The sequence below is a fragment of the Pseudophryne corroboree genome, unplaced genomic scaffold (genome assembly GCF_028390025.1).
Source record: "Pseudophryne corroboree isolate aPseCor3 unplaced genomic scaffold, aPseCor3.hap2 scaffold_223, whole genome shotgun sequence".
Lineage (NCBI taxonomy): Eukaryota > Metazoa > Chordata > Amphibia > Anura > Myobatrachidae > Pseudophryne > Pseudophryne corroboree.
This window is the reverse complement of record NW_026968879.1, coordinates 892,540-910,197: the sequence shown is the minus strand read 5'-3', so window position 1 is coordinate 910,197 and position 17,658 is coordinate 892,540. Positions and strand designations below refer to the sequence as shown.

General features: G+C 46.4%; 16 non-coding genes and 3 pseudogenes across 16 annotated transcripts; all 19 read left to right on the top strand.

Annotated features, from left to right (window-relative positions):
* The first annotated feature begins 140 nt into the window (after nt 1–140).
* On the top strand, nt 141–303 carry LOC135008782 (U1 spliceosomal RNA). Its single transcript, XR_010208429.1, has one exon. It is a non-coding gene; the product is annotated as a U1 spliceosomal RNA (small nuclear RNA).
* Nucleotides 304–977: 674 nt separating this feature from the next.
* On the top strand, nt 978–1,141 carry LOC135008669 (U1 spliceosomal RNA). Its single transcript, XR_010208322.1, has one exon. It is a non-coding gene; the product is annotated as a U1 spliceosomal RNA (small nuclear RNA).
* Nucleotides 1,142–1,293: 152 nt separating this feature from the next.
* Nucleotides 1,294–1,456, top strand: LOC135008765 (U1 spliceosomal RNA). The gene has a single exon (XR_010208411.1). It is a non-coding gene; the product is annotated as a U1 spliceosomal RNA (small nuclear RNA).
* A 674-nt stretch (nt 1,457–2,130) lies between these two features.
* Nucleotides 2,131–2,294, top strand: LOC135008591 (U1 spliceosomal RNA). The gene has a single exon (XR_010208245.1). It is a non-coding gene; the product is annotated as a U1 spliceosomal RNA (small nuclear RNA).
* A 152-nt stretch (nt 2,295–2,446) lies between these two features.
* LOC135008744 (U1 spliceosomal RNA) lies at nt 2,447–2,609 on the top strand. The gene has a single exon (XR_010208393.1). It is a non-coding gene; the product is annotated as a U1 spliceosomal RNA (small nuclear RNA).
* Nucleotides 2,610–3,283: 674 nt separating this feature from the next.
* On the top strand, nt 3,284–3,447 carry LOC135008608 (U1 spliceosomal RNA). Its single transcript, XR_010208262.1, has one exon. It is a non-coding gene; the product is annotated as a U1 spliceosomal RNA (small nuclear RNA).
* Nucleotides 3,448–3,596: 149 nt separating this feature from the next.
* LOC135008810 (U1 spliceosomal RNA) lies at nt 3,597–3,759 on the top strand. The gene has a single exon (XR_010208456.1). It is a non-coding gene; the product is annotated as a U1 spliceosomal RNA (small nuclear RNA).
* Nucleotides 3,760–4,433: 674 nt separating this feature from the next.
* Nucleotides 4,434–4,597, top strand: LOC135008668 (U1 spliceosomal RNA). The gene has a single exon (XR_010208320.1). It is a non-coding gene; the product is annotated as a U1 spliceosomal RNA (small nuclear RNA).
* Nucleotides 4,598–4,749: 152 nt separating this feature from the next.
* LOC135008834 (U1 spliceosomal RNA) lies at nt 4,750–4,885 on the top strand (annotated as a pseudogene).
* A 698-nt stretch (nt 4,886–5,583) lies between these two features.
* On the top strand, nt 5,584–5,747 carry LOC135008681 (U1 spliceosomal RNA). Its single transcript, XR_010208333.1, has one exon. It is a non-coding gene; the product is annotated as a U1 spliceosomal RNA (small nuclear RNA).
* A 152-nt stretch (nt 5,748–5,899) lies between these two features.
* LOC135008758 (U1 spliceosomal RNA) lies at nt 5,900–6,060 on the top strand. Its single transcript, XR_010208405.1, has one exon. It is a non-coding gene; the product is annotated as a U1 spliceosomal RNA (small nuclear RNA).
* Nucleotides 6,061–6,735: 675 nt separating this feature from the next.
* LOC135008630 (U1 spliceosomal RNA) lies at nt 6,736–6,899 on the top strand. The gene has a single exon (XR_010208282.1). It is a non-coding gene; the product is annotated as a U1 spliceosomal RNA (small nuclear RNA).
* A 142-nt stretch (nt 6,900–7,041) lies between these two features.
* On the top strand, nt 7,042–7,204 carry LOC135008714 (U1 spliceosomal RNA). The gene has a single exon (XR_010208365.1). It is a non-coding gene; the product is annotated as a U1 spliceosomal RNA (small nuclear RNA).
* A 670-nt stretch (nt 7,205–7,874) lies between these two features.
* On the top strand, nt 7,875–8,038 carry LOC135008577 (U1 spliceosomal RNA). Its single transcript, XR_010208231.1, has one exon. It is a non-coding gene; the product is annotated as a U1 spliceosomal RNA (small nuclear RNA).
* Nucleotides 8,039–11,278: 3,240 nt separating this feature from the next.
* On the top strand, nt 11,279–11,442 carry LOC135008571 (U1 spliceosomal RNA). Its single transcript, XR_010208225.1, has one exon. It is a non-coding gene; the product is annotated as a U1 spliceosomal RNA (small nuclear RNA).
* Nucleotides 11,443–11,594: 152 nt separating this feature from the next.
* On the top strand, nt 11,595–11,730 carry LOC135008832 (U1 spliceosomal RNA; annotated as a pseudogene).
* Nucleotides 11,731–12,428: 698 nt separating this feature from the next.
* Nucleotides 12,429–12,592, top strand: LOC135008590 (U1 spliceosomal RNA). The gene has a single exon (XR_010208244.1). It is a non-coding gene; the product is annotated as a U1 spliceosomal RNA (small nuclear RNA).
* Nucleotides 12,593–12,744: 152 nt separating this feature from the next.
* Nucleotides 12,745–12,907, top strand: LOC135008743 (U1 spliceosomal RNA). The gene has a single exon (XR_010208392.1). It is a non-coding gene; the product is annotated as a U1 spliceosomal RNA (small nuclear RNA).
* A 674-nt stretch (nt 12,908–13,581) lies between these two features.
* LOC135008870 (U1 spliceosomal RNA) lies at nt 13,582–13,760 on the top strand (annotated as a pseudogene).
* The last annotated feature ends 3,898 nt before the right edge of the window (nt 13,761–17,658 follow it).

Here is a 17,658-nt window from a genome sequence, read left to right as displayed (position 1 = left end):
AAAAGTCAGATTTCTTTGTCTCAGATCTTCCTCTAGCCTTGTTCTTCTTTCGAGAGTTCCCTTGTGCTACCTCAGTTGGATCTCCTTCACTTCACAGGGGGGTGCCCGAACAGCGACCCTCCCCAGCTCTAGCCCAACTCCTACTTACCTGCCAGGTGAGATACTATGATTATGAAGGTGCTTCTCCCAGGGCAAGGCTCACCCATTGCACTCTGGGTGTGCTGCCCCTGCGATTTCCCCAAATGTGGGAAACTTGACTGCATAATTTGTGTTTCCCCTGGTCGGCTCTCGTATAATTCAGATCTCTTTGTCTCAGGTCTCTCTCCAGCCTAGTTTGCTGTCTGTTTCCACTTCTCTTTTCTTGAGCCGCTCCCTTCTATGCCCTTGCGCACTATCCTGACTTCTCCTCCTGTCTGCTTACTTTGTGCCTTCCAACGCACAATGCGATCTACAGGTAGTGCTGCAGGGCCCAGACCCTTTTACTTGCCTTACAGAGCAGCTCTGGAGCTGTTACAGTGCCCAGCTGCTGCAAGAAATCAGCTTGAATGCTTCAGGGGCTGGGGCATAGCCAACATGAGCCCCACACCAAAGGAGGGTGGAGGTGTTTAATGCAAACTAGGGGTCAGCCAAGCGCCGCAAAAGGCCACCATGCCCTGCACGCCCCTTTTCTCTTTTCATATGCAGACGAGGGTTGAAGCCAACTTTGACCCACTGCTTGGATGACATCACCATATGCAAATCCATCTGCGGCAGGCCTTCCCCCAGGAATGCTTGCACTAGTTGTTGCATTTGGTTTGTTGTTTGGGGGTGCTTCAGTATTAGGCAGCCTTCTGCCCTCCCATGTTCATCTGAAAATATATGTTCTCCCTGCAGTTGTTGTCCCAAGATGAGAGTTCCCTTGTGCTGCCTCAGTTGAATCTCCTTTACTTGACAGAGATGTGCATGAGCAGCGGCCCTCCCCAGCCCTATTCCAAATCATACTTATTTTGCATAGGAGATACCATGGTCATGAAGATTTTTCTCCCAGGGTGAGGTTCATTCATTGCATTTTGGGTATGCTGACCCCTGTGATTTCCCCAAATGTGGGAAACTTGACTGCATTATTTGTGGTAGTGGGAGACTGTGTTTGTGCTTTCCTCTGGTCAGCTCTGGTAAAAGTCAGATTTCTTTGTCTCAGATTTTCCTTTAGCCTTGTTCTTCTTTCGAGAGTTCCCTTGTGCTGCCTCAGTTGGATCTCCTTCACTTTACAGGGGGGTGCCCGAGCAGCGACCCTCCCCAGCTCTAGCCCAACTCCTACTTACCTGCCAGGTGAGATACTATGATCATGAAGGTGCTTCTCCCAGGGCAAGGCTCACCCATTGTACTCTGGGTGTGCTGCTCCTGCGATTTCCCCAAATGTGGGAAACTTGACTGCATAATTTGTGTTTCCCCTGGTCGGCTCTCGTATAATTCAGATCTCTTTGTCTCAGGTCTCTCTCCAGCCTAGTTTGCTGTCTGTTTCCACTTCTCTTTTCTTCAGCCGCTCCCTTCTATACCCTTGTGCACTATCCTGACTTCTCCTCCCGTCTGCTTACTTTGTGCCTTCCAATGCACAATGCAAACTACAGGTAGTGCTGCAGGGCCCACACCCTTTTACTTGCCTTACAGAGCAGCTCTGGAGCTGTTGCAGTGCCAAGCTGCTGCAAGAAATCAGCTTGAATGCTTCAGGGGCTGGGGCATAGCCAACATGAGCCCCACACCGAAGGAGGGAGGAGGTGTGTAATGCAAACTAGGGGTCATCCAAGCGCTGCAAAAGGCCGCCATGCCCTGCACGCCCCTTTTCTCTTTTCATATGCAGACGAGGGTTGAAGCCAACTTTGACCCACTGCTTGGATGACATCACCATATGCAAATCCATCTGCTGCAGGCCTTCCCCCAGGAATGCTTGCACTAGTTGTTGCATTTGGTTTGTTGTTTGGGGGTGCTTCAGTATTAGGCAGCCTTCTGCCCTCACATGTTCATCTGAAAATATGTGTTCTCCCTGCAGTTGTTGTCCCCAGATGAGAGTTCCCTTGTGCTGCCTCAGTTGAATCTCCTTTACTTGACAGAGATGTGCCTGAGCAGCGGCCCTCCCCAGCCCTATCCCAAATCATACTTATTTTGCATAGGCGATACCATGGTCATGAAGATTGTTCTCCCAGGGTGAGGTTCATTCATTGCATTCTGGGTATGCTGACCCCTGTGATTTCCCCAAATGTGGGAAACTCGACTGCATTATTTGTGGTAGTGGGGGACTGTGTTTGTGCTTTCCTCTGGCCAGCTCTGGAAAAAGTCAGATTTCTTTGTCTCAGATCTTCCTCTAGCCTTGTTCTTCTTTCGAGAGTTCCCTTGTGCTGCCTCAGTTGGATCTCTTTCACTTGACAGGGGGGTGCCCGAACAGCGACCCTCCCCAGCTCTAGCCCAACTCCTACTTACCTGCCAGGTGAGATACTATGATCATGAAGGTGCTTCTCCCAGGGCAAGGCTCACCCATTGCACTCTGGGTGTGCTGCCCCTGCGATTTCCCCAAATGTGGGAAACTTGACTGCATAATTTGTGTTTCCCTTGGTCGGCTCTCGTATAATTCAGATCTCTTTGTCTCAGGTCTCTCTCCAGCCTAGTTTGCTGTCTGTTTCCACTTCTCTTTTCTTCAGCCGCTCCCTTCTATACCCTTGTGCACTATCCTGACTTCTCCTCCCGTCTGCTTACTTTGTGCCTTCCAATGCACAATGCAAACTACAGGTAGTGCTGCAGGGCCCACACCCTTTTACTTGCCTTACAGAGCAGCTCTGGAGCTGTTACAGTGCCCAGCTGCTGCAAGAAATCAGCTTGAATGCTTCAGGGGATGGGGCATGGCCAACATGAGCCCCACACCAAAGGAGGGTGGAGGTGTTTAATGCGAACTAGGGGTCATCCAAGCACCGCAAAAGGCCGCCATGCCCTGCACGCCCCTTTTCTCTTTTCATATGCAGATGAGGGTTGAAGCCAACTTTGACCCACTGCTTGGATGACATCACCGTATGCAAATCCGTCTTCTGCAGAACTTCCCCCAGGAATGCTTGCACTAGTTGTTGCATTTGGTTTGTTGTTTGGGGGTGCTTCAGTATTAGGCAGCCTTCTGCCCTCCCATGTTCATCTGAAAATATGTGTTCTCCCTGCAGTTGTTGTCCCCAGATGAGAGTTCCCTTGTGCTGCCTCAGTTAAATCTCCTTTACTTGACAGAGATGTGCATGAGCAGCGGCCCTCCCCAGCCCTATTCCAAATCATACTTATTTTGCATAGGAGATACCATGGTCATGAAGATTTTTCTCCCAGGGTGAGGTTCATTCATTGCATTTTGGGTATGCTGACCACTGTGATTTCCCCAAATGTGGGAAACTCAGCTGCATTATTTGTGGTAGTGGGGGACTGTGTTTGTGCTTTCCTCTGGTCAGCTCTGGTAAAAGTCAGATTTCTTTGCCTCAGATTTTCCTCTAGCCTTGTTCTTTCGAGAGTTCCCTTGTGCTGCCTTAGTTGGATCTCCTTCACTTTACAGGGGGGTACCCGAGCAGCGACCCTCCCCAGCTCTAGCCCAACTCCTACTTACCTGCCAGGTGAGATACTATGATCATGAAGGTGCTTCTCCCAGGGCAAGGCTAACCCATTGCACTCTGGGTGTGCTGCTCCTGCGATTTCCCCAAATGTGGGAAACTTGACTGTATAATTTGTGTTTCCCCTGGTCGGCTCTCGTATAATTCAGATCTCTTTGTCTCAGGTCTCTCTCCAGCCTAGTTTGCTGTCTGTTTCCACTTCTCTTTTCTTGAGCCGCTCCCTTCTATGCCCTTGCGCACTATCCTGACTTCTCCTCCTGTCTGCTTACTTTGTGCCTTCCAACGCACAATGCGAACTACAGGTAGTGCTGCAGGGCCCACACCCTTTTACTTGCCTTACAGAGCAGCTCTGGAGCTGTTACAGTGCCCAGCTGCTGCAAGAAATCAGCTTGAATGCTTCAGGGGCTGGGGCATAGCCAACATGAGCCCCACACCAAAGGAGGGTGGAGGTGTTTAATGCAAACTAGGGGTCAGCCAAGCGCCGCAAAAGGCCACCATGCCCTGCACGCCCCTTTTCTCTTTTCATATGCAGACGAGGGTTGAAGCCAACTTTGACCCACTGCTTGGATGACATCACCATATGCAAATCCATCTGCGGCAGGCCTTCCCCCAGGAATGCTTGCACTAGTTGTTGCATTTGGTTTGTTGTTTGGGGGTGCTTCAGTATTAGGCAGCCTTCTGCCCTCCCATGTTCATCTGAAAATATATGTTCTCCCTGCAGTTGTTGTCCCAAGATGAGAGTTCCCTTGTGCTGCCTCAGTTGAATCTCCTTTACTTGACAGAGATGTGCATGAGCAGCGGCCCTCCCCAGCCCTATTCCAAATCATACTTATTTTGCATAGGAGATACCATGGTCATGAAGATTTTTCTCCCAGGGTGAGGTTCATTCATTGCATTTTGGGTATGCTGACCCCTGTGATTTCCCCAAATGTGGGAAACTTGACTGCATTATTTGTGGTAGTGGGAGACTGTGTTTGTGCTTTCCTCTGGTCAGCTCTGGTAAAAGTCAGATTTCTTTGTCTCAGATCTTCCTCTAGCCTTGTTCTTCTTTCAAGAGTTCCCTGGTGCTGCCTCAGTTGGATCTCCTTCACTTCACAGGGGGGAACCCGAGCAGCGACCCTCCCCAGCTCTAGCCCAACTCCTACTTACCTGCCAGGTGAGATACTATGATCATGAAGGTGCTTCTCCCAGGGCAAGGCTCAACCATTGCACTCTGGGTGTGCTGCTCCTGCGATTTCCCCAAATGTGGGAAACTTGACTGCATAATTTGTGTTTCCCCTCGTCGGCTCTCGTATAATTCAGATCTCTTTGTCTCAGGTCTCTCTCCAGCCTAGTTTGCTGTCTGTTTCCACTTCTCTTTTCTTGAGCTGCTCCCTTCTATGCCCTTGCGCACTATCCTGACTTCTCCCGTCTGCTTACTTCGTGCCTTCCAACGCACAATGCGAACTACAGGTAGTGCTGCAGGGTCCACACCCTTTTACTTGCCTTACAGAGTAGCTCTGGAGCAGTTACAGTGCCCAGCTGCTGCAAGAAATCAGCTTGAATGCTTCAGGGGCTGGGGCATAGCCAACATGAGCCCCACACCGAAGGAGGGTGGAGGTGTGTAATGCGAACTAGGGGTCATCCAAGCGCTGCAAAAGGCCGCCATGCCCTGCACGCCCCTTTTCTCTTTTCATATGCAGACGAGGGTTGAAGCCAACTTTGACCCACTGCTTGGATGACATCACCATATGCAAATCCATCTGCTGCAGGCCTTCCCCCAGGAATGCTTGCACTAGTTGTTGCATTTGGTTTGTTGTTTGGGGGTGCTTCAGTATTAGGCAGCCTTCTGCCCTCACATGTTCATCAGAAAATATGTGTTCTCCCTGCAGTTGTTGTCCCCAGATGAGAGTTCCCTTGTGCTGCCTCAGTTGAATCTCCTTTACTTGACAGAGATGTGCCTGAGCAGCGGCCCTCCCCAGCCCTATCCCAAATCATACTTATTTTGCATAGGCGATACCATGGTCATGAAGATTGTTCTCCCAAGGTGAGGTTCATTCATTGCATTCTGGGTATGCTGACCCCTGTGATTTCCCCAAATGTGGGAAACTCGACAGCATTATTTGTGGTAGTGGGGGACTGTGTTTGTGCTTTCCTCTGGTCAGCTCTGGAAAAAGTCAGATTTCTTTGTCTCAGATTTTCCTTTAGCCTTGTTCTTCTTTCGAGAGTTCCCTTGTGCTGCCTCAGTTGGATCTCCTTCACTTTACAGGGGGGTGCCCGAGCAGCGACCCTCCCCAGCTCTAGCCCAACTCCTACTTACCTGCCAGGTGAGATACTATGATCATGAAGGTGCTTCTCCCAGGGCAAGGCTCACCCATTGTACTCTGGGTGTGCTGCTCCTGCGATTTCCCCAAATGTGGGAAACTTGACTGCATAATTTGTGTTTCCCTGGTCGGCTCTCGTATAATTCAGATCTCTTTGTCTCAGGTCTCTCTCCAGCCTAGTTTGCTGTCTGTTTCCACTTCTCTTTTCTTCAGCCGCTCCCTTCTATACCCTTGTGCACTATCCTGACTTCTCCTCCCGTCTGCTTACTTTGTGCCTTCCAATGCACAATGCAAACTACAGGTAGTGCTGCAGGGCCCACACCCTTTTACTTGCCTTACAGAGCAGCTCTGGAGCTGTTGCAGTGCCAAGCTGCTGCAAGAAATCAGCTTGAATGCTTCAGGGGCTGGGGCATAGCCAACATGAGCCCCACACCGAAGGAGGGTGGAGGTGTTTAATGCAAACTAGGGGTCAGACAAGCGCAGCAAAAGGCCACCATGCCCTGCACGCCCCTTTTCTGTTTTCATATGCAGACGAGGGTTGAAGCCAACTTTGACCCACTGCTTGGATGACATCACCATATGCAAATCCATCTGCGGCAGGCCTTCCCCCAGGAATGCTTGCACTAGTTGTTGCATTTGGTTTGTTGTTTGGGGGTGCTTCAGTATTAGGCAGCCTTCTGCCCTCCCATGTTCATCTGAAAATATGTGTTCTCCCTGCAGTTGTTGTCCCTAGATGAGAGTTCCCTTGTGCTGCCTCAGTTGAATCTCCTTAACTTGACAGAGATGTGCCTGAGCAGCGGCCCTCCCCAGCTCTATCCCAAATCATACTTATTTTGCATAGGAGATACCATGGTCATGAAGATTATTCTCCCAGGGTGAGGTTCATTCATTGCATTCTGGGTATGCTGACCCCTGTGATTTCCCCAAATGTGGGAAACTCGACTGCTTTATTTGTGGTAGTGGGGGACTGTGTTTGTGTTTTCCTCTGGTCAGCTCTGGTAAAAGTCAGATTTCTTTGTTTCAGAGCCTTGTTCTTCTTTTGAGAGTTCCCTTGTGCTGCCTCAGTTGGATCTCCTTCACTTGACAGGGGGGTGCCCGAGCAGAGACCCTCCCCAGCTCTAGCCCAACTCCTACTTACCTGCCAGGTGAGATACTATGATCATGAAGGTGCTTCTCCCAGGGCAAGGCTCACCCATTGCACTCTGGGTGTGCTGCCCCTGCGATTTCCCCAAATGTGGGAAACTTGACTGCATAATTTGTGTTTCCCCTGGTCGGCTCTCGTATAATTCAGATCTCTTTGTCTCAGGTCTCTCTCCAGCCTAGTTTGCTGTCTGTTTCCACTTCTCTTTTCTTCAGCCGCTCCCTTCTATGCCCTTGTGCACTATCCTGACTTCCCCGTCTGCTTACTTTGTGCCTTCCAACGCACAATGCAAACTACAGGTAGTGCTGCAGGGCCCACACCCTTTTACTTGCTTTACAGAGCAGCTCTGGAGCTGTTACAGTGCCCAGCTGCTGCAAGAAATCAGCTTGAATGCTTCAGGGGCTGGGGCATAGCCAACATGAGCCCCACACCGAAGGAGGGTGGAGGTGTTTAATGCGAACTAGGGGTCATCCAAGCGCCGCAAAAGGCAGCCATGCCCTGCACACCCCTTTTTTATTTTCATATGCAGACGAGGGTTGAAGCCAACTTTGACCCACTGCTTGGATGACATCACCATATGCAAATCCGTCTGCTGCAGGCCTTCCCCCAGGAATGCTTGCACTAGTAGTTGCATTTGGTTTGTTGTTTGGGGGTGCTTCAGTATTAGGCAGCCTTCTGCCCTCCCATGTTCATCTGAAAATATGTGTTCTCCCTGCAGTTGTTGTCCCCAGATGAGAGTTCCCTTGTGCTGCCTCAGTTGAATCTCCTTTACTTGACAGAGATGTGCCTGAGCAGCGGCCCTCCCCAGCCCTATCCCAAATCATACTTATTTTGCATAGGAGATACCATGGTCATGAAGATTGTTCTCCCAGGGTGAGGTTCATTCATTGCACTCTGGGTATGCTGACCCCTGTGATTTCCCCAAATGTGGGAAACTCGACTGCATTATTTGTGGTAGTGGGGGACTGTGTTTGTGCTTTCCTCTGGTCAGCTCTGGTAAAAGTCAGATTTCTTTGTCTCAGATCTTCCTCTAGCCTTGTTCTTCTTTCGAGAGTTCCCTTGTGCTGCCTCAGTTGGATCTCCTTCACTTGACAGGGGGTGCCCGAGCAGCAATCCTCCACAGCTCTAGCCCAACTCCTACTTACCTGCCAGGTGAGATACTATGATCTTCACTGTTAGGGCAATCAGGATGTGGAATTCCCTGCCAGGGAAGGTGGTAATGGCGGACTCTGTAATTGGATTTAAAAAAGGAATGGATACATTTCTGAATGAAAAAGCTATCCAAGGTTATAATACTTAAAATATCAACATGGTTAATCCGGGGGTAACATGAGTTATAGTAGCTAACTAGTCATAAAACATTATTCAGCAAGTATGTAGAATCATCACAACTTAAAACAGGTTGAACACGATGGGCAATTTGCCTCTATTCAACCTCAAAAACTATGTTACCATATGTTACTATATTACTATGTTACTGTAGTATACAGAACACCACAATGTAATGAGCAGTGATAGTGAGCACTGATGAGGATACTAAAACTGACACTGAGCAGCAAGATGCAGCACTGGACTATTAGTAATGTACTGTAGTATGCTGAGCACCACAATGCAGCACAAGACAATGAGCAGTGATACTGAGCACTGATGAGGATACTACTGAGAACTGACACTGAGCAGGAGAGACACACTACTAGTATTACTGAGCAGCAATAAGTAACCACTGATACTGAGCACTGATATTGAGATTTCCACTGAGAGAACATAGCCACGTCCTCTCCGCTCTCTCTTCAATGCACGAGTAAAAATGGCGGCAACGCGCAGCTCTTTATATGGAATCCGAATCTCGCGAGAATCCGACAGCGGGATGATGACATTTTCCCTTGTTCAGGTTTTCCGAGTCAGGCAGGAACAACCGAGCCTGCCTCGGACCAGTGTAAACCACGTGGAGTTCGTCGGGAATTCGGTTCTCGGAGAACCGAACCCGCTCCTCTATATATACTATATTACTATGTTACTGTAGTATACAGAACACCACAATGCAATGAGCAGTGATAGTGAGCACTGATGAGGATACTAGAACTGACACTGAGCAGCAAGATGCAGCACTGGACTATTAGTAATGTACTGTAGTATGCTGAGCACCACAATGCAGCACAAGACAATGAGCAGTGATACTGAGCACTGATGAGGATACTACTGAGAACTGACACTGAGCAGGAGAGACACACTACTAGTATTACTGAGCAGCAATAAGTAACCACTGATACTGAGCACTGATATTGAGATTTCCACTGAGAGAACATAGCCACGTCCTCTCCGCTCTCTCTTCAATGCACGAGTAAAAATGGCAGCAACGCGCAGCTCTTTATATGGAATCCGAATCTCACGAGAATCTGACAGCGGGATGATGACATTTTCCCTTGTTCAGGTTTTCCGAGTCAGGCAGGAACAACCGAGCCTGCCTCGGACCAATGTAAACCACGTGGAGTTCGTGGGGAATTCGGTTCTCGGAGAACCGAACCCACTCCTCTCTACCTTATACCCATCAATTGTTTTTATTTTCAATCTAAGCCCCTGCAGTTTTCTGTAAGCATCTGCTTCGCTATGATGATCAACAAGTCACAAGGGCAAACACTCAGGGCTTGAGGCGTAGATCTTAGGACCAGCTGCTACAAGCATGGCAGAGGTGTCACTATCACTGGTGACACCCAGAGAGGTGGCGAGGGAGATTGTAATGCAGTGCGCGCAGATAAACAGCGCAATGGTAAAAAGGAGGCATGGTTTCATAGGTAGGGGCGTGGCCTGGTGGCCTGAATCTACATTTTGTTGCTCCGGGTGTCCCGGGGGTTGGGGGCTGCACCCGGGGACTAGTGTGTGAGCGGTGCTGGCTCCTGCACAGTGACAGGGCATGGCCACCCAGCATGACGCCTCCCTTCTTGACCATGCTGTAATTGCAGTCGCACTGCAGTTCAGCGTGATCATAAAAAATGGTGTAGGCTCCTGCTGGTGCAGACTGTAGAGAAAAGCTGCTGTGACCACGCCCCCTGTGTCTCCTCCGTTGCAGACCCCATTTTGAAGCCTTGCCCCCGGACTAAGAGAAAAGAATGCCCTTGCGCACTATCCTGACTTCTCCTCCCGTCTGCTTAATTTGTGCCTTCCAACGCACAATGCGAACAACAGGTGGTGCTGCAGGGCCCACACACTTTTACTTGCCTTACAGAACAGCTCTGGAGCTGTTACAGTGCCCAGCTGCTGCAAGAAATCAGCTTGAATGCATCAGGGGATGGGGCATGGCCAACATGAGCCCCACACCAAAGGAGGGTGGGGGTGTTTAATGCGAACTAGGGGTCATCCAAGCACTGCAAAAGGCCGCCATGCCCTGCATGCCCCTTTTCTCTTTTCATATGCAGATGAGGGTTCCAGTCAACTTTGGCCCACTGCTTGGATTTACATCACCGTATGCAAATCCGTCTGCTGCAGACCTTCCCCCAGGAGTGCTTGTACTAGTTGTTGCATATGGGCCCTCATTCCGAGTCGTTCGCTCTGTAAATTTCATCGCATCGCAGTGAAATTCTGCTTAGTACGCATGCGCAATATTCGCACTGCGACTGCGCCAAGTAATTTTACAATGAAGAAAGTATTTTTACTCACGGCTTTTTCTTCGCTCCGGCGATCGTAATGTGATTGACAGGAAATGGGTGTTACTGGGCGGAAACAGGCCGTTTTATGGGCGTGTGGGAAAAAACGCTACAGTTTCCGGAAAAAACGCAGGAGTGGCCGGAGAAACGGGGGAGTGTCTGGGCGAACTCTGGGAGTGTTTGTGACGTCAAACCAGGAACGACAAGCACTGAACTGATCGCAGATGCAGAGTAAGTCTGAAGCTACTCTGAAACTGCTAAGTAGTTTGTAATCGCAATATTGCGAATACATCGGTCGCAATTTTAAGAAGCTAAGATTCACTCCCAGTAGGCGGCGGCTTAGCGTGTGTAACTCTGCTAAAATCGCCTTGCGAGCGATCAACTCGGAATAAGGGCCATGGTTTGATATTTGATGGTGCTTCAGTATTAGGCAGCCTTCCGCCCTCCCATGTTCATCTGAAAAGATGTGGTCTCCCTGCAGTTGTTGTCCCCAGATGAGAGTTCCCTTGTGCTGCCTCAGTTGAATCTCCTTTACTTGACAGAGATGTGCCTGAGCAGCGGCCCTCACCAGCCCTATCCCAAATCATACTTATTTTGCATAGGAGATACCATGGTCATGAAGATTGTTCTCCCAGGGTTAGGTTCATTCATTGCATTCTGGGTATGCTGACCCCTGTGATTTTCCCAAATGTGGGAAACTCGACTGCATTATTTGTGGTAGTGGGGGACTGTGTTTGTGCTTTCCTCTGGTCAGCTCTGGTAAAAGTCAGATTTCTTTGTCTCAGATCTTCCTCTAGCCTTGTTCTTCTTTCGAGAGTTCCCTGGTGCTGCTTCAGTTGGATCTCCTTCACTTCACAGGGGGGAACCCGAGCAGCGACCCTCCCCAGCTCTAGCCCAACTCCTACTTACCTGCCAGGTGAGATACTATGATCATGAAGGTGCTTCTCCCAGGGCAAGGCTCAACCATTGCACTCTGGGTGTGCTGCTCCTGCGATTTCCCCAAATGTGGGAAACTTGACTGCATAATTTGTGTTTCCCCTCGTCGGCTCTCGTATAATTCAGATCTCTTTGTCTCAGGTCTCTCTCCAGCCTAGTTTGCTGTCTGTTTCCACTTCTCTTTTCTTGAGCCGCTCCCTTCTATGCCCTTGCGCACTATCCTGACTTCTCCCGTCTGCTTACTTCGTGCCTTCCAACGCACAATGCGAACTACAGGTAGTGCTGCAGGGCCCACACCCTTTTACTTGCCTTACAGAGTAGCTCTGGAGCAGTTACAGTGCCCAGCTGCTGCAAGAAATCAGCTTTAATGCTTCAGGGGCTGGGGCATAGCCAACATGAGCCCCACACAGAAGGAGGGAGGAGGTGTGTAATGCAAACTAGGGGTCATCCAAGCGCTGCAAAAGGCCGCCATGCCCTGCACGCCCCTTTTCTCTTTTCATATGCAGACGAGGGTTGAAGCCAACTTTGACCCACTGCTTGGATGACATCACCATATGCAAATCCATCTGCTGCAGGCCTTCCCCCAGGAATGCTTGCACTAGTTGTTGCATTTGGTTTGTTGTTTGGGGGTGCTTCAGTATTAGGCAGCCTTCTGCCCTCACATGTTCATCTGAAAATATGTGTTCTCCCTGCAGTTGTTGTCCCCAGATGAGAGTTCCCTTGTGCTGCCTCAGTTGAATCTCCTTTACTTGACAGAGATGTGCCTGAGCAGCGGCCCTCCCCAGCCCTATCCCAAATCATACTTATTTTGCATAGGCGATACCATGGTCATGAAGATTGTTCTCCCAGGGTGAGGTTCATTCATTGCATTCTGGGTATGCTGACCCCTGTGATTTCCCCAAATGTGGGAAACTCGACTGCATTATTTGTGGTAGTGGGGGACTGTGTTTGTGCTTTCCTCTGGCCAGCTCTGGAAAAAGTCAGATTTCTTTGTCTCAGATCTTCCTCTAGCCTTGTTCTTCTTTCGAGAGTTCCCTTGTGCTGCCTCAGTTGGATCTCTTTCACTTGACAGGGGGGTGCCCGAACAGCGACCCTCCCCAGCTCTAGCCCAACTCCTACTTACCTGCCAGGTGAGATACTATGATCATGAAGGTGCTTCTCCCAGGGCAAGGCTCACCCATTGCACTCTGGGTGTGCTGCCCCTGCGATTTCCCCAAATGTGGGAAACTTGACTGCATAATTTGTGTTTCCCTTGGTCGGCTCTCGTATAATTCAGATCTCTTTGTCTCAGGTCTCTCTCCAGCCTAGTTTGCTGTCTGTTTCCACTTCTCTTTTCTTCAGCCGCTCCCTTCTATACCCTTGTGCACTATCCTGACTTCTCCTCCCGTCTGCTTACTTTGTGCCTTCCAATGCACAATGCAAACTACAGGTAGTGCTGCAGGGCCCACACCCTTTTACTTGCCTTACAGAGCAGCTCTGGAGCTGTTACAGTGCCCAGCTGCTGCAAGAAATCAGCTTGAATGCTCCAGGGGATGGGGCATGGCCAACATGAGCCCCACACCAAAGGAGGGTGGAGGTGTTTAATGCGAACTAGGGGTCATCCAAGCACCGCAAAAGGCCGCCATGCCCTGCACGCCCCTTTTCTCTTTTCATATGCAGATGAGGGTTGAAGCCAACTTTGACCCACTGCTTGGATGACATCACCGTATGCAAATCCGTCTTCTGCAGAACTTCCCCCAGGAATGCTTGCACTAGTTGTTGCATTTGGTTTGTTGTTTGGGGGTGCTTCAGTATTAGGCAGCCTTCTGCCCTCCCATGTTCATCTGAAAATATGTGTTCTCCCTGCAGTTGTTGTCCCCAGATGAGAGTTCCCTTGTGCTGCCTCAGTTAAATCTCCTTTACTTGACAGAGATGTGCATGAGCAGCGGCCCTCCCCAGCCCTATTCCAAATCATACTTATTTTGCATAGGAGATACCATGGTCATGAAGATTGTTCTCCCAGGGTTAGGTTCATTCATTGCATTTTGGGTATGCTGACCCCTGTGATTTCCCCAAATGTGGGAAACTCGACTGCATTATTTAATGCGAACTAGGGGTCATCCAAGCACCGCAAAAGGCCGCCATGCCCTGCATACCCCTTTTCTCTTTTCATAAGCAGACGAGGTTTGAAGCCAACTTTGACCCAATGCTTGGATGACATCACTTGCTGCCTTTCCAATGAAGCAAGTTTAATTTAATAATAGGTGAAAAACCATCCCTACAAAGGTGTTAATCAGATACTTGGCTTTGTGGACACTTTTCAGAGCACAAATTTGTTAGCATAAAAATAAAGCCAGAAAATGAAGAGCTGTTTAATCACTCAATTGGATTTTTCTGCCAGCATATTTCTTTTTCTCTGCAACCCACTGCTAAATTGTGCTTCCTAGCTGTTTTTATAAAATCACTGAATCAAATCTAACTCTGATTACATCAGAGAAGGCCAGGTACCCTACACCATAACAGGGGGTTTGAAATTTTGACTTGTCTACTTAAAGATCACCAAAATCTGATAACAAGGTCAATTAAGTCCCTGGGTGGGATTGAACCACCAACCTTTTGGTTAATAGCCTTACACACTAACTGATTGCGCCACAGCGACACTTTGCAAAAGTACATACTGACAAAGGCTAATAAGCATTCATCTAGAACGATTCCTAGAAACATTTTAAAAAGTCAATAATGTGGAGAGTTTTTGTAAGATGTTTCTTCCATCAACCAATGAAGAAACACATTGGTACTTTCCCATGATGAGTGAGTGCTTCAGGATCTTTTGCACTTACATGTGCAGCAGAGTACTGTAATGGAAGCATGCTGGGTCCATAACCCAGAGGTAGGCATATTGAAACTATCCTCTGCTATATGCATTTTTTTTTGTTAATTAAAGTAATCCAAAACTGGGATTGATATTTTTGCTCTTTTATTTTTACTTAAAGTACAATAACTTTTACCATTTTAATTTGTTTTAATAGTATATTGACAGTATTGTTTTCTTTCAAAAATCCAATTAATTTTCTTTACCCGATTATTAAAATGGTAATTGACAAAAACAAACTACATTGTCACCAGAAGAGCAATACAAAATGTACAAGTGATATATTAAAATCATCTTTCCAGCTTGAATTTCAATGATGCATTGGGGCAACGATTTTGTGAGAAACATCTTCACCCTTAAATAAAGATTTTCTTAATTCCTTACCTGTGTGCTAATTAGATATCACCTTGTTTTCACATTAAACAGACTTCCACATGAGAAAACAGCAAAGATGCAGTGGCGTTAATGTTTCCTGGTGTCAACCTGTATTATTTCCGTAGATATTGAAATGAGGATGCATCTTGCTGCCTTTCCAATGAAGCAAGTTTAATTTAGTAATAGGTGAAAAACCATCCCTACAAAGATGTTAATCAGATACTTGGCTTTGTGGACACTTTTCAGAGAACAAATTTGTAATCATAAAAATAAAGCCAGAAAATGAAGAGCTGTTTAATCACTCAATTGGATTTTTCTGCCAGCATTTTTCTTTTTCTCTGCAACCCACTGCTAAATTGTGCTTCCTAGCTGTTTTTTTATAAAATCACTTAATCAAATCTAACTCTGATTACATCAGAGAAGGCCAGGTACCCTATACCATAAGAGGGGGTTTGCAATTTTGACTTGTCTACTTAAATATCACCAAAATGTGATCACAAGGTTAATTACGTCCCTGGGTGGGATTGAACCACCAACCTTTTGATAAATAGCTGAACACACTAACCGATTGCGCCACAGAGACACTTTGCAAAAAGCACATACTGACAAAGACTAATAAGCATTCATCTAGAACGTTTCCTAGAAAAACTTTAAAAAGTCAATAATCTGGAGAGTTTTTGTAAGATGTTTCACCAGCAACCAATGAAGAAACACATTAGTACTTTCGCATGATGAGTGAGTGCTTCAGGATCTCTTGCACTTACATGTGCAGCAGAGTACTGCAATGGAAGCATGCTGGGCCCATAACCCAGAGGTAGGCAGATTGAAACTATCCTTTGCTATATGCATTTTTTTTTTGTTCATTAAAGTAATCCAAAACTGGGATTGATATTTTAGCTTTTATTTTTACTTAAAGTACAATAACTTTTACCATTTTAATTTGTTTTAATAGTATATTGACAGTATTGTTTTCTTTCAAAAATCCAATTAATTTTCTTTATCCGATTATTAAAATGGTAATTGACAAAAACAAACTACATTGTCACCAGAAGAGCAATACAAAATGTACAAGTGATATATTAAAATCATCTTTCCAGCTTGAATTTCAATGATGCATTGGGGCAACGATTTTGTGAGAAACATCTTCACCCTTAAATAAAGATTTTCTTAATTCCTTACCTGTGTGCTAATTAGATATCACCTTGTTTTCACATTAAACAGACTTCCACATGAGAAAGCAGCAAGGATGCAGTGGCGTTAATGTTTCCTGGTGTCAACCTGTATTATTTCAGTAGATATTGAAATGAGGATGCATCTTGCTGCCTTTCCAATGAAGCAAGTTTAATTTAGTAATAGGTGAAAAACCATCCCTACAAATATGTTAATCAGATACTTGGCTTTGTGGACACTTTTCAGAGAACAAATTCGTTAGCATAAAAATAAAGCCAGAAAATGAAGAGCTGTTTAATCACTCAATTGGATTTTTCTGCCAGCATATTTCTTTTTCTCTGCAACCCACTGCTAAATTGTGCTTCCTAGCTGTTTTTTTTATAAAATCACTGATTCAAATCTAACTCTGATTACATCAGAGTAGGCCAGGTACCCTACACCATAAGAAGGGGGTTTGAAATTTTGACTTGTCTACTTAAAGATCACCAAAATCTGATAACAAGGTCAATTACATCCCTGGGTGGGATTGAACCACCAACCCTTTGATTAATAACCAAACACACTAACAGATTGCGCCACAGAGACACTTTACAGACGTACATACTGACAAAGGCTAATAAGCATTCATCTAGAACGTTTCCTAGAAAAACTTTAAAAAGTCAATAATCTGGAGAGTTTTTGTAAGATGTTTCTTCCATCAACCAACGAAGAAACACATTGGTACTTTCCCATGATGAGTGAGTGCTTCATGATCTCTTGCACTTACATGTGCAGCAGAGTACTGCAATGGAAAAATGCTGGGCCCATAACCCAGAGGTAGGCAGATTGAAACTATCCTCTGCTATATGCATTTTTTTTGTTAATTAAAGTAATCCAAAACTGGGATTGATATTTTTGCTCTTTTATTTTTACTTAAAGTACAATAACTTTTACCATTTTAATTTGTTTTAATAGTATATTGACAGTATTGTTTTCTTTCAAAAATCCACTTAATTTTCTTTACCCTATTATTAAAATGGTAATTGACAAAAACAAACTACATTGTCACCAGAAGAGCAATACAAAATGTACAAGTGATATATTAAAATCATCTTTCCAGCTTGAATTTCAATGATGCATTGGGGCAACGATTTTGTGAGAAACACCTTCACCCTTAAATAAAGATTTTCTTAATTCCTTACCTGTGTGCTAATTAGATATCACCTTGTTTTCACATTAAACAGACTTCCACATGCGAAAGCAGCAAGGATGCAGTGGCGTTAATGTTTCCTGGTGTCAACCTGTATTATTTCAGTAGACATTGAAATGAGGATGCATCTTGCTGCCTTTCCAATGAAGCAAGTTTAATTTAGTAATAGGTGAAAAACCATCCCTACAAAGGTGTTAATCAGAGACTTGGCTTTGTGGACACTTTTCAGAGAACAAATTTGTTAGCATAAAAATAAAGCCAGAAAATGAAGAGCTGTTTAATCACTCAATTGGATTTTTTTGCCAGCATATTTCTTTTTCTCTGCAACCCACTGCTAAATTGTGCTTCCTAGCTGTTTTTATAAAATCACTGAATCAAATCTAACTCTGATTACATCAGAGAAGGCCAGGTACCCTACACCATAACAGGGGGTTTGAAATTTTG